Consider the following 12070-nt stretch of genomic DNA (forward strand, 5'->3'; position numbering starts at 1 on the left):
ATTGGTTCACTCGGTGTTGGTAGAGTGTTGAGTGTCAATCACATCCATCCACGAATTTTGGGGAGTGAAATAGGAGTTCTATTTTGAGAATTAGAAAAACTATCCGGGATAAAATAGTGAATACTTTACTAAGTTAAAAATATTATAAGCTTAAAAAGCCAAAAGTTAGGGGAATAACACATGAAAATTTTATATTAAATCATGAGAAGATAAAACATTTTGAATGGCGTATAAGACATAATAAACTTATATAAAATGAGCTTAGATTTATGAGATAGACAAATGAGTCACACATGAGATATATTCCTCCGATGAGAATCCACTATAAGTAGCACCATCATTCAATCGATTTTTTGATCGGTTTAAATTACACAGAATGCATTATTTTGAGATTGAAACCTCATCTTTATCGTGGTAGAAGTACTATTTTACCACTAGACCACTGTTTCTTATTGTACTTTTATTGTTTTAAAATCGATTAAATTCGATTAATTTTTTAAGAAATTAAACTATCCACCAACGTGATCAATAATTCGATTGTTTTTTTTAGATAGAAGATTTGACCAAAAAAATTACCGAACTCAGTCAATTTTTTCAAAAATTATTTTAAATTGACCAATTTTTTTTTAAAAAAACATTGACCGCGTCAATCAATTTTTTTTAAACGAATTTTGGCGCCAAAAAAAAAAAACTGACCTGACAAGTATCTTCCTGTAGATAGCTCCTGTGTGTTTTAGTAGTGATTATGGCCTATTCAAGGTCCACACAGATATTAAATAATTTCATCCCACAAATTGAAATTAATGTTAAGTTGATGCTTGAATGACTTGATAATATTATAAATATAATCTTCTTGTAGTGCAATTTTTATAATTTCAATCATGTGGCACGTACAGAAAGAACAAGATAAATTTTGAATGAAAAGAAATGTCTGCCTACAACACTTTTGTGCAAACATATTAGAGATTAAGTACTTTCTAGGCAAATCTCTGATTCTAACCAAGTAAAACTAATGGCTTCATCTCCTTTCTGTGTAGGTAAAGGTTAATTGAATATTGGTGGCATTGTCAAGAATCAAGCTAGAGATGTTTTTGAAGAATTTTTCTAGAGATGAACAAGAAAGGTGGCTATTGGCTACCAAAAAATAGTTGTTGTTTTGTCGATGTTTTCTCACGTTTTCAATAAAAAAGTTTCATATCTGAAGCGATTTTTCAAGAAACTGCTCGAGTTTTAGCAAAAGCAGCTACTTGATATTTTGGTATTATCGCCACAAAAAGAACTTTCGGATTTTCCAGAGAAGATGGGATTGGAACTTAATAAATTTAAATATGGTTAATATATTTAAGATAATAAAGTATTTACAAAATGCCGTGTCAATTCATGCAAATTGCATACTGAGTTGTTGGTATAGGTGTCCCGGGGCTAATAATCTACGAAGAAAGGAGGGGGAAGGACAGATCAACCAAAGGTCCTACTCTCCCACTCCAGTCGTTGCTTTTCTTTTGGTTATTTCGAAAGTAGCTGCTTCAGCTTCTGAAGAACTCACCATGATATACCTGATCCATGAGCCGTGGTGGTCCCCCTCGAATCGCCCGGATCCCACGAGTAAATCGAAAGTTGGTTTTACAGGAGAGAAACAATCAACATATTGATAGGAAGAATCCGTTGGGTCTTTCAATATCAATAGGTTGATTGTTTCTCTCCTGTAGATTTTAGGTAAGATGAAACTTATTTTAAGTGTCACTACATAGTCATGAAACATCAAATAAGGAGATAAAATTAACTCAAGAAATGAAGAACTAGAGGTGAAAATAGCGTTTCCAAAGGAATTTTCGGGCGAGTCTCGGGGCTGGGCGTATAAAAAACTCTCCGGGGCGCAAATGAAAGCGTCTATCCATAGGGCATAAGTCTCGGGCGCAAAAGCATAAGCCCCGGGCGTTAAATTTAATTTTATATTGTTTTAAAAGTATTTTTGTTATAGGTTATGATTTTTATTATTGGTGTAATGAAATTTATACTTCATGTTATCATGTTGCAGTAATTTTTCCTAAAATATATAAATAAAGAAAGTAACTCTCATAGAAAACAACACTGTCAATTTTTTTTTTTTTAGATGGTTATGTCTGAAATTGATAGGATAGAGATTTCATACCACTATGTTGTTGAAGAAACTTTATCCATTTTTTGTTATTGCTCTTACACTTTTAACCCTTCTCCTTCTTTGAAATAGATAAATAAAAATCAGTGCATGCATAATTGAGAGTGAGAATGACTAATAGATGTGGAGATTGACGAAGAAGTGAATTTAAACATTATCAAGGCTATTATCACTTTCTGTGTTGTTACCTTTCTCAAATAATTGTAATAATTTTTTTTATATTATTGGGGATTTATTTAAATTTATTTGCAGATTTTTAATGAAAATTTTACTTTTGCTTATTTTTTGGTAATAAAATTATAAAATTGAAGATACATGAGACATACACCCCGTAGATCCATAGGACTTACGCCTCGCCCTTTGCTGTGAAAAATGCCTAGCCTTATGCTCCCGCCTCTTGAAACACTGGGTGAAAGCAGACCTTTTACTTGATGTTAAGCTTATCAAAGAGGAGGACATACATTATCACCCTCTTAAGGCTATCATTTAAGAGTTAAAACTGTATTTATTGAAAACTACCAAGGCTACTATTATATTTGAAGGGAGACTAATAAGTATTGAAACTCCATGGAAAATGAAAACCATGTTATAAAATGAAGCTAAAAGAGTCACAATATTAAAGGATGAAAACCATAGAAATAGAATGACAAAAGAGGAGAGATTTTTACTATTCTTCCAAAATGTGTTACAAGTGTATTTCATATGAAAACTTATGCCTCTATTTATAGTGCTACATATGCATTCAATATATGAGAAAATGGAGGAACCATTAAGATGGTGGAGGAAAATTGAGGAACCATTAAGATGGTGGAGGAAAATGGAGGAACCATTAAGATGGTGGAGGAGAAGCATTATATTTGTGTATTGGACATCCATAATATATTTCATAACACTCCCCCTTGGATGTCCATAGATGATGTGCATCGTTAAAAACCTTATTGGGAAAAACCCTGTGGGAAAAAGCCTCAATGAAGGAAAAAAAAGAGTACACATATCTAGTAATACGCTTTGAGAGCTGCCTCATTAAAAACCTTACCAAGAAAACCCAATGGGACAAAACTTGGTTAAGGAAAAAAGAGTACAACGCGTATTTCACTCCCCCTAACGAAGACCAATATTCAGATGTCGGAGTCTTCGCATTCCAATCTTGAATATCATCTTCTCAAGAGTTGAAGTTGGCAAAGATTTGGTGAACAAATCTGCAGGATTGTCACTTGAACGAATTTGTTGCACATCAATATCACCTTTCTTCTGGAGATCATGTGTGAAAAATAACTTTGGTGAAATGTGCTTCGTTCTATCTCCTTTTATAAATCCTCCTTTTAATTGAGCTATACATGCAGCATTATCTTCATATAATACTGTAGGTAATTTTGTATCACACTTCAAGCCACATCTTTCTCTGATGAAATGTATCACTGATCTCAACCACACACATTCTCTACTTGCTTCATGAATGGCTATTATCTCAGCATGATTCGAAGAAGTAGCAACAATGGACTGCTTTGTGGATCGCCATGATATAGCAGTACCTCCGCATGTAAACAGATAGCCTGTTTGAGATCGAGCTTTATGTGGATCAGATAAATAACCTGCATCTGCATAACAAACAAGATCTGTACTACCTTTGTTAGTATAAAACAGACCCATATCACTAGTTCCCTTCAGATATCGCAATATATGCTTAACTCCGTTCCAATGTCTTCGTGTAGGAGAAGAGCTATATCTTGCTAGCAAATTAACAGAGAACGCTATGTCAGGTCTTGTAGCGTTAGCAAGATACATAAGTGCACCAATTGCACTAAGATATGGTACTTCAGAACCAAGAAGCTCTTCATTTTCTTCTTGAGGTCGGAACGGATCTTTACTCACTTCAAGTGAGCGAACAACCATTGGAGTACTTAAAGGATACGCATTGTCCATGTAAAATCTTTTTAAAACCTTTTCGGTATAAGCAGATTGATGGATAAGGATCCCATCTGTCAAATGTTCAATCTACAAACCAAGACAAAGTTTTGCTTTTCCCAGATCTTTCATCTCAAATTCTTTCTTTAAATATTCAATCGCCTTTTGGAGCTCTTCTGGAGTTCCAATTAGGTTTATGTCATCAACATAAACAGCGATTATAACGAACTCCGATTTTACTTTCTTAATAAAAACACATGGACAAATGGCATCATTTATATAACCTTCTTTTACCAAGTACTCACTGAGGCGATTGTACCACATGCGCCCTGATTGTTTTAGACCATACAACGATCTTTGTAATCTGATTGAATACATCTCCCGAGACTTTGAGTTAATTGCTTCAGGCATTTTAAATCCTTCAGGAATTTTCATATAGACTTCATTATCAAGTGAGCCATAAAGGTAAGCTGTAACCACATCCATCAGATGTATTTCAAGGTTTTCATGTACAGCTAAACTGATGAGATATCGAAATGTTATGCCATCCATAACTGGTGAATATGTTTCTTCATAGTCGATACCGGGTCGTTGAGAGAATCCTTGTGCAACAAGGCGTGCCTTGTATCTCACAATTTCATTTCTCTCATTCCTTTTTCGCACAAAAACCCATTTATGGCCAATTGGTTTTACACCATTAGGCGTTTGGACTACAGGTCCAAAAACCTCACGTTTGGCAAGTGAATTTAATTCTGATTGAACTGCCTCTTGCCATTTTGGCCAATCATATCTTCGTCGACATTATTCGACAGATTGGGGTTCCTGATCGTCAATGTCTTTCATAATATTTAGGGCTTTTGTCACGACCCAACCTAGGTCCATGACGAGTGACCGAGCTTAACCTGCCCGATAACCCAACTTATGTTACATGTACTCACTCATGGCATTCAATAGGGTTTATTTAACTAAGTTTGAAAGCTGTAAATAGAATAACCAAGTCGACTTGTAACTTAAAACATCCCAAAACATATTGATACATATACGTAACGTATGACAAGGCAAACCAACGAGGCTACCAATACTTCTGTACAACAAAACAATGGCCGACAAGGCCAAACAGTAACCATGACACCCACGCTGTTCGCAGACTACTAGAAGAGTATGACCATGCATAAGCGACGGGACAGGGCCCCGTCGTGCCCGCAATATATACACAAAATTATACCAAGACAGGAACAGTCTCCGAAGCAAGTGGAGCTGTCTGACTCTCAGTGCTGACTCCTCCTAGGTGCCTGGATTGTCGAACCGCGTCCCTGAACCTGCGGGCATGAAACGCAGCCCCCGAAGAAAGGGGGTCAGTACGGAATATGTACTTAATATGTAAAGCCTTACTGAATCATAAACAAGGAAAAAACGTAACAATAAACAAGTTTAGAAAGCAACCCGGGGATAACCTTGAACAGTATTTTGAACCGTGCCTTATGGTCCCTTCCACAACTCTAGCATACATAATATAAATATAGAATATACACAATAATACAATAGTCCCTTCGGACAACCGCTTCCGGCATAATAATGATGGCCCCTTCGGGCAGCCGCTTCCGGCTTAATAAGAATGATGGCCCTTTCGGGCAGCCGCTTCCGGCTTAATAATAATAATAGCCCCTTCGGGCAGCCGCTTCCGGCTTAAGAATATCATAATCCAGCTGATCGGGTGGAACAATAACAACATATATGATGTACAGTATGAATATGTAGTGAAGTCACAAAACGTTGCTTGCCAATATAGTATGGAACATTTTATAGAAGTCAAGACATGAGTCGTCATAGAGTTCCTAAAAATAGAAATTGATAAATATCGACTATTATCCAACGTACACAAGACTGAAGGGGGAGGCTCAATCACTGGAGAGTTCTAACATCAAGAAGCGAATAAGAATCATAAATCACACTCGAAACTTATGAATAGAATTACCCCAAAATTCATATCATTCATCACTTAGATCTAAGACATGCCAAAAGAAGAAAGGGACAACTTTACATACCTTTAGCGTTTATTCGTAACACAACACGTATACACTACCCAAAGTCTCAACCTATATTAAGACGTCAAGAATTATGGTTAATCTACGGGGAGATTAAAACGTATTCTAACGTTAGTAACTCCTTTCTAGATGTTTAGACGACGTTTTCTTTATATGCAACCCAACTGCATACAACCAATTCCAAAATCAATAATCATATGTTCAATACCAACCCGGACAACCCACATAACATTCCAAATAGCCCACATTCACAACATTCCATAACGATTCACATATGGCTACTACATTCTCAAGTTGCTCCTAATAATCTGTAGCCTTAACGTTTTCGTGTAACAACTTTACAACAACCCAAACAACGTAAATACAATATATATTCTTAACTATCATTAGTCTTTCCAATTTAAAGAAGACAACATGTCTAAAACAGTTCCTAGCCACAACAAGTCCAAAACAGTCCCTAATCAACAACACGCCCCAAAACAGTCCCTAACCAACAACATAAAGGTGCCCGGAATTCTTGCAAACGTTTACGAACATACCAAGCAAACCACATATGATTATTACACATTATTTCATGTCTATTTTTCATATAATTTCAGTAAAATACGACCAGCAGTCACACGATAAATATATCACCAAATTCGTACGCAAATAGCTACATTGTCGACACTATAACCTTACAACAACCTATAAACAATTTTACTTCCAACTCTAACCATCAAATACCTTCATTCCCATCATAAAATTAATGACAAAAACCATCAAAATACCAAGTAAAATCAGTTCACTATCTTCCACAAAACAGTCCACTACACGGCCATAATTCAACAAAACAACAACAAGTTCATATTAACACAACTTCACCATTAACCTTCCAATTCTTTTCATTCTTTTGCCATGCAATCTAGGATAGCCACAACCATAATTAATAAATAAAATCAGTCCATTATCCCACACCAAACAGTCCCTTACGACTTCCACAAGGCCTCAACATCAACACACACACAATTTCATACATGCAATTCACATTTACATATGCACAACATATCCAAATCACCTCTAAAACAGCCCTTTCGGCTATTACCATGTTTCAACACCAACATTCATAATTTTATACATGTAATGTACATTTACATATTCACAACACCTCAAAATTCGTCCTAAAACAGTCCACACGGTTCAACAACATTCCAACACCGGCATTCGAAATCTCATGCATGCAATTCATGTTTACCAAGTTACAACCATGATTCAATATCAACACACATAGTTTCATGCATGCAACTTATATTTACACCTCAAGCACACGTTTTACACCACCCTCAACACATGCAAAAGAAGCTAAACCTTACCTTGGCACTTTGACTTCTCCACTTGGCTAGGGTTTGAGTCTTGAACTTAACTCTTGCTCTTGCTATCTAATGATCACCTTCACGTTGTTAGGGACTTCTAAAGGGTTGAATTAACTTGAAAATCTGATTTTTGGATCAACAACTCAAGCTTCTATTTTTTTATGTTTTTTAGCCATGGCCGAATGCCATGGCTTGTGCTTTCTCTCTCTCTCTAGTTTGTTGTGTTGAAGATGGAGTGAGGGAAAAATCTGATTTTTGGTCAACAAATGGGTTTAAATATGATGCACATGCGTTGGCCACATGTCCCCCTCATGGCTTTGAGCCAATCACATGGTCTTGAGCAAAATTTCAAGAAATATCCCACTAGTTCGGCTACATGGCCGAGACTCACTTTCCCACTTCTCAATTTTAATTGTCTATTTTACAATTGCATGTGCATTAGATGAATTAATATTTAAGTGTGTGTAATGAGTCTTCCAACATGTAATAGCATGCCTTCTTAAAATAATGAGTTGCCAATATTAAAATGTATACCACTAGCATGCTTTGCCAATATTAAAATGTGTAATAAGTCTTCCACTAATATTTGTACTAAGTAAAAATCTATAAACACCTAGTCCAAATTTCGAAATTTAGGATTGAGGGTTCTTATTTCGGGTTCGGGAAGGGTTCCGTCTTTAACTCGCTTCGATTTCTTCGCGAATAATTCGACGTATAAAATACGGGGTCTAACAATTTAGGGCAACATTATATGCAAAAACATTATCCACCATAATCTTCGATCGATTCAAATTTATCCCATCACCAGAAGAACTCAATGATAGTTCTTTATTTACTTGAGTCTCGGGTTCCCTAATATCTTCAGGAGTATCAGGATTAGTTAGATCTTGAATATCTTCATGATATTCTTTCATAGTGTCATTTTGATCATTTTTCGTGTTTCTTTTTCTAGGATTTTTATCCTTAGAACCCAATGGCCTACCACGCTTCAGGCGTGCATGAGATTCAGAGGCTATGACACTAATAGATTTTCCCTTTGGGACATCAATTCGGATAGGCACATTCTCTGCAGGGATATGTGACTTAGTTATCCTTTTCAAATCAGTAAATGCGTATGGCATTTGATTTGCTATTTTTTGCAAGTGAATGATCTTCTGGATCTCCTGTTCACGTATGGGGGCACGTGGATCAAAATGAGATAGTGATGGAACTTTCCACACAATTTCTCTTTTGATTTCTTTTCTCTCTCCCCCTAATTGTTGAAAATTTGTTTCATCAAATCGACAATCTGCAAATCGGGCAGTGAATAAATCTCCCGTCAATGGCTCAAGATAGCGAATAATAGAGGGTGATTCAAACCCAACATATATACCTAACCTTCTTTGGGGGCCCATCTTAGTACGCTGTGGTGGTGCTACAGGCACATATACAGCACAACCAAAGATTCGGAGATGAGCAATATTTGGTTCATGACCAAATACTAATTGTGACGGGGAGTATTTATTATAATGAGTCGGTCTGAGGCGAATAAGAGATGCTGCATGTAAGATAGCATGTCCCCAGACGGTAGTGGGCAACCGTGTTTTCATAAGTAGTGGTCTTGCTATCAATTGTAGTCATTTAATAAATGACTCAGCAAGGCCATTTTGGGTATGAACATGTGCTACAGGATGTTCAACTTTTATCCCAACTGATAAACAATAATCATCAAAAGATTGAAACGTAAATTCTCCGGCATTATCGAGGCGTATAGCCTTAATGGGATAATCCGGACACTGTGCCCTTAAGCGTATTATTTGTGCCAATAATTTCGAAAACACCAGGTTTCGAGACGATAGGAGGCACACATGAGACCATCTTGAAGATGCGTCTATTAGGACCATAAAATATCTGAATAACCCACAAGGTGGATGAATAGGTCCACATATATCCCCATGTATACGTTCTAGAAAAGCAGGGGATTCAATGTCAACTTTCATTGGTGATGGCTTAGCTATCAACTTACCCTGATAACAAGCAGCACATGAAAATTCACCACTTTCAAGAATCTTCAGGTTCTTAAGTGGATGCCCATTTGAATTTTCAATAATTCGTCTCATCATTATTGATCCAGGGTGACCTATTCGGTCATGCCAAAGCATAAAAGTACTTGAATCATTAAACTTCTGGTTTACGATCGAGTGTGCTTCAATTGTACTAATTTTTGCATAATACAGACCAGAAGACAAAGTTGGCAATTTCTCCAAAACATATTTCTGGCCGGAGACATTCTTTGTAATGGCAAGATATTCATCATTTATTTCGTTTAATGTCTCAGCGTGATATCCATTACGGCGGATATCTTTGAAACTTAACAAGTTTCTTGGGGATTTAGAAGAGAATAATGCATCTTCTATAACAAGTTTCGTCCCCTTAGTCAGAAATATAGTAGCTCTTCCGGAGCCTTCAATCAATTTTGAATTGCCAGAAATTGTATTAATATTTCCCCTTTTTCTATGCAAGTGAGAAAAGTATTTCTCATCTTTGAATATGGCATGTGTTGTTCCACTATCAATCACACAAATATCTTCATGATTGGTCATTGATCCAAATAAAATTTGAGGAATTTCCATAGATTCTTCAAAATGAAATAATAGATAAAGTGAATATCAAAGTAGATATTATGATTAGGTAAAGCATTACACACATTTTATTACATATATTACTATTTAAACAAAGCATTACACACACTTTATTTACATAAACATGGAAACATAACCACATACAAACGACACGTATGAAATATCTAAGTTTTTACAGATCCATCACCGATCAAATGATCTATTTTCCCTTCAGGGAGTTCAAAGAAATCTGCCACATCTAGATGCATGGGCTCAACATTATCTTCAGAAATAAAATTTGCTTCGGCATCCTTTTCTCCCCTTTTGAGAGAGGCTTGATACAAATCAACTAGGTGCTTTGGTGTACGACAGGTACGTGACCAGTGCCCCTTTCCTCCACATTGGAAGCATTTATTTTCTGAATTTTTCTTTTGCACAGCTTTATGCTTTTCATCCTTCCTTTTACACTGCTGGTGGTGAAGGATATTATTTGGTGCAAGACGAGAATCATGATTAAAATTCCTTCCTCGACCACGACCATGACCACGACTGGGGCCACAACCTCTTTCACGTCTAGAATGACGAAAATTTGCCTCATTCACTTCAGGGAATGGGGCAGTACCAGTGGGTCGGCTTTCATGATTTTTCATTAATAATTCATTATGTTGTTCAGCCACTAAAAGATGTGCTATTAAATCAGAATATTTCTTGAATTTCATCTCTCGTTATTGCTGCTGCAGGAGCATACTCGAGGCAGGAAAAGTGGAGAATGTTTTCTCCAGCATATCATGATCAGTAATATTTTCACCACATAATTTCAACTGAGAAATAATTTTAAACATGGCGGAATTATATGCCTTAATAGATTTAAAATCTTGTAGCCTTAAATGGAGCCAATCAAAACGTGCTTGTGGAAGTATGACCATCTTCAGGTGGTCATATCTATCTTTTAAATTATTCCACAGAGTAAGAGGATTTTTAACAGTGAGATATTCCATTTTCAAGTCCTCATCAAGGTGATGGCGGAGGAATATCATAGCCTTGAAACGGTCTTGGTTTGATGCCTCATTTTTATCTTTGATGGTGTCTGCCAGACCCATCGCATTAAGGTGAATTTCAGTGTCAAGAATCCAAGACATATAGGTATTGCCGGATATATCTAAAGCTACAAATTCACGTTTGGTAAGATTTGCCATTAGTAAAGAAAGATAGAAAATCAATATCTTCGAGGCTTTAAAGTATTTGCTCGGAACGACAGAGTCTCGTGCTGATAACGTGTTATAAAATGAAGCTAAAAGAGTCACAATATTAAAGGATGAAAACCATAGAAATAGAATGACAAAAGAGGAGAGATTTTTACTATTCTTCCAGAATGTGTTACAAGTGTTATTTCATATGAAAACTTATGCCTCTATTTATAGTGCTACATATGCATTCAATATATGAGAAAATGGAGGAACCATTAAGATGGTGGAGGAAAATGGAGGAACCATTAAGATGGTGGAGGAGAAGCATTATATTTGTGTATTGGACATCCATAATATATTTCATAACAAACCACAAATTTTAAACATATTTGATATTCTGGAAAGCTACATTCAAGGAAATAGAGTTTTCTTTCCTGGCTAAATCAAGGCTGTATTTTATGAAGGATTATAAGTAATTTGTTTTCCATGTACAAAAAAAATATTTTTCAAGCATTGAAATATTTTAATAAATCAACACTTTTTCATTAAATGCACAAAATAATTTATTATTCGTGTCAACGCTTTTATTCAAGCACACAATTTTTGTTTATATAGTAATAAAGTTCAATAATTAAATGTACATTTTAGCTTTTAATGCATATGAGTTATTTTAATCAGCTAACCAAATACATATGCCCTCATATGGTCTAGAACATTTTATTTCTAGTTTTTCTTTCAAAATATTGGTCCTGTTCTATAATTAAGAATTTATTAGCTTAGAACTTATTATATACGTTTTACTTGAGCCAAGAATCTATCGAAA

This window comes from Lycium barbarum, chromosome 4 (assembly GCF_019175385.1).
Source record: "Lycium barbarum isolate Lr01 chromosome 4, ASM1917538v2, whole genome shotgun sequence".
NCBI classification, from domain to species: Eukaryota; Viridiplantae; Streptophyta; class Magnoliopsida; order Solanales; family Solanaceae; genus Lycium; species Lycium barbarum.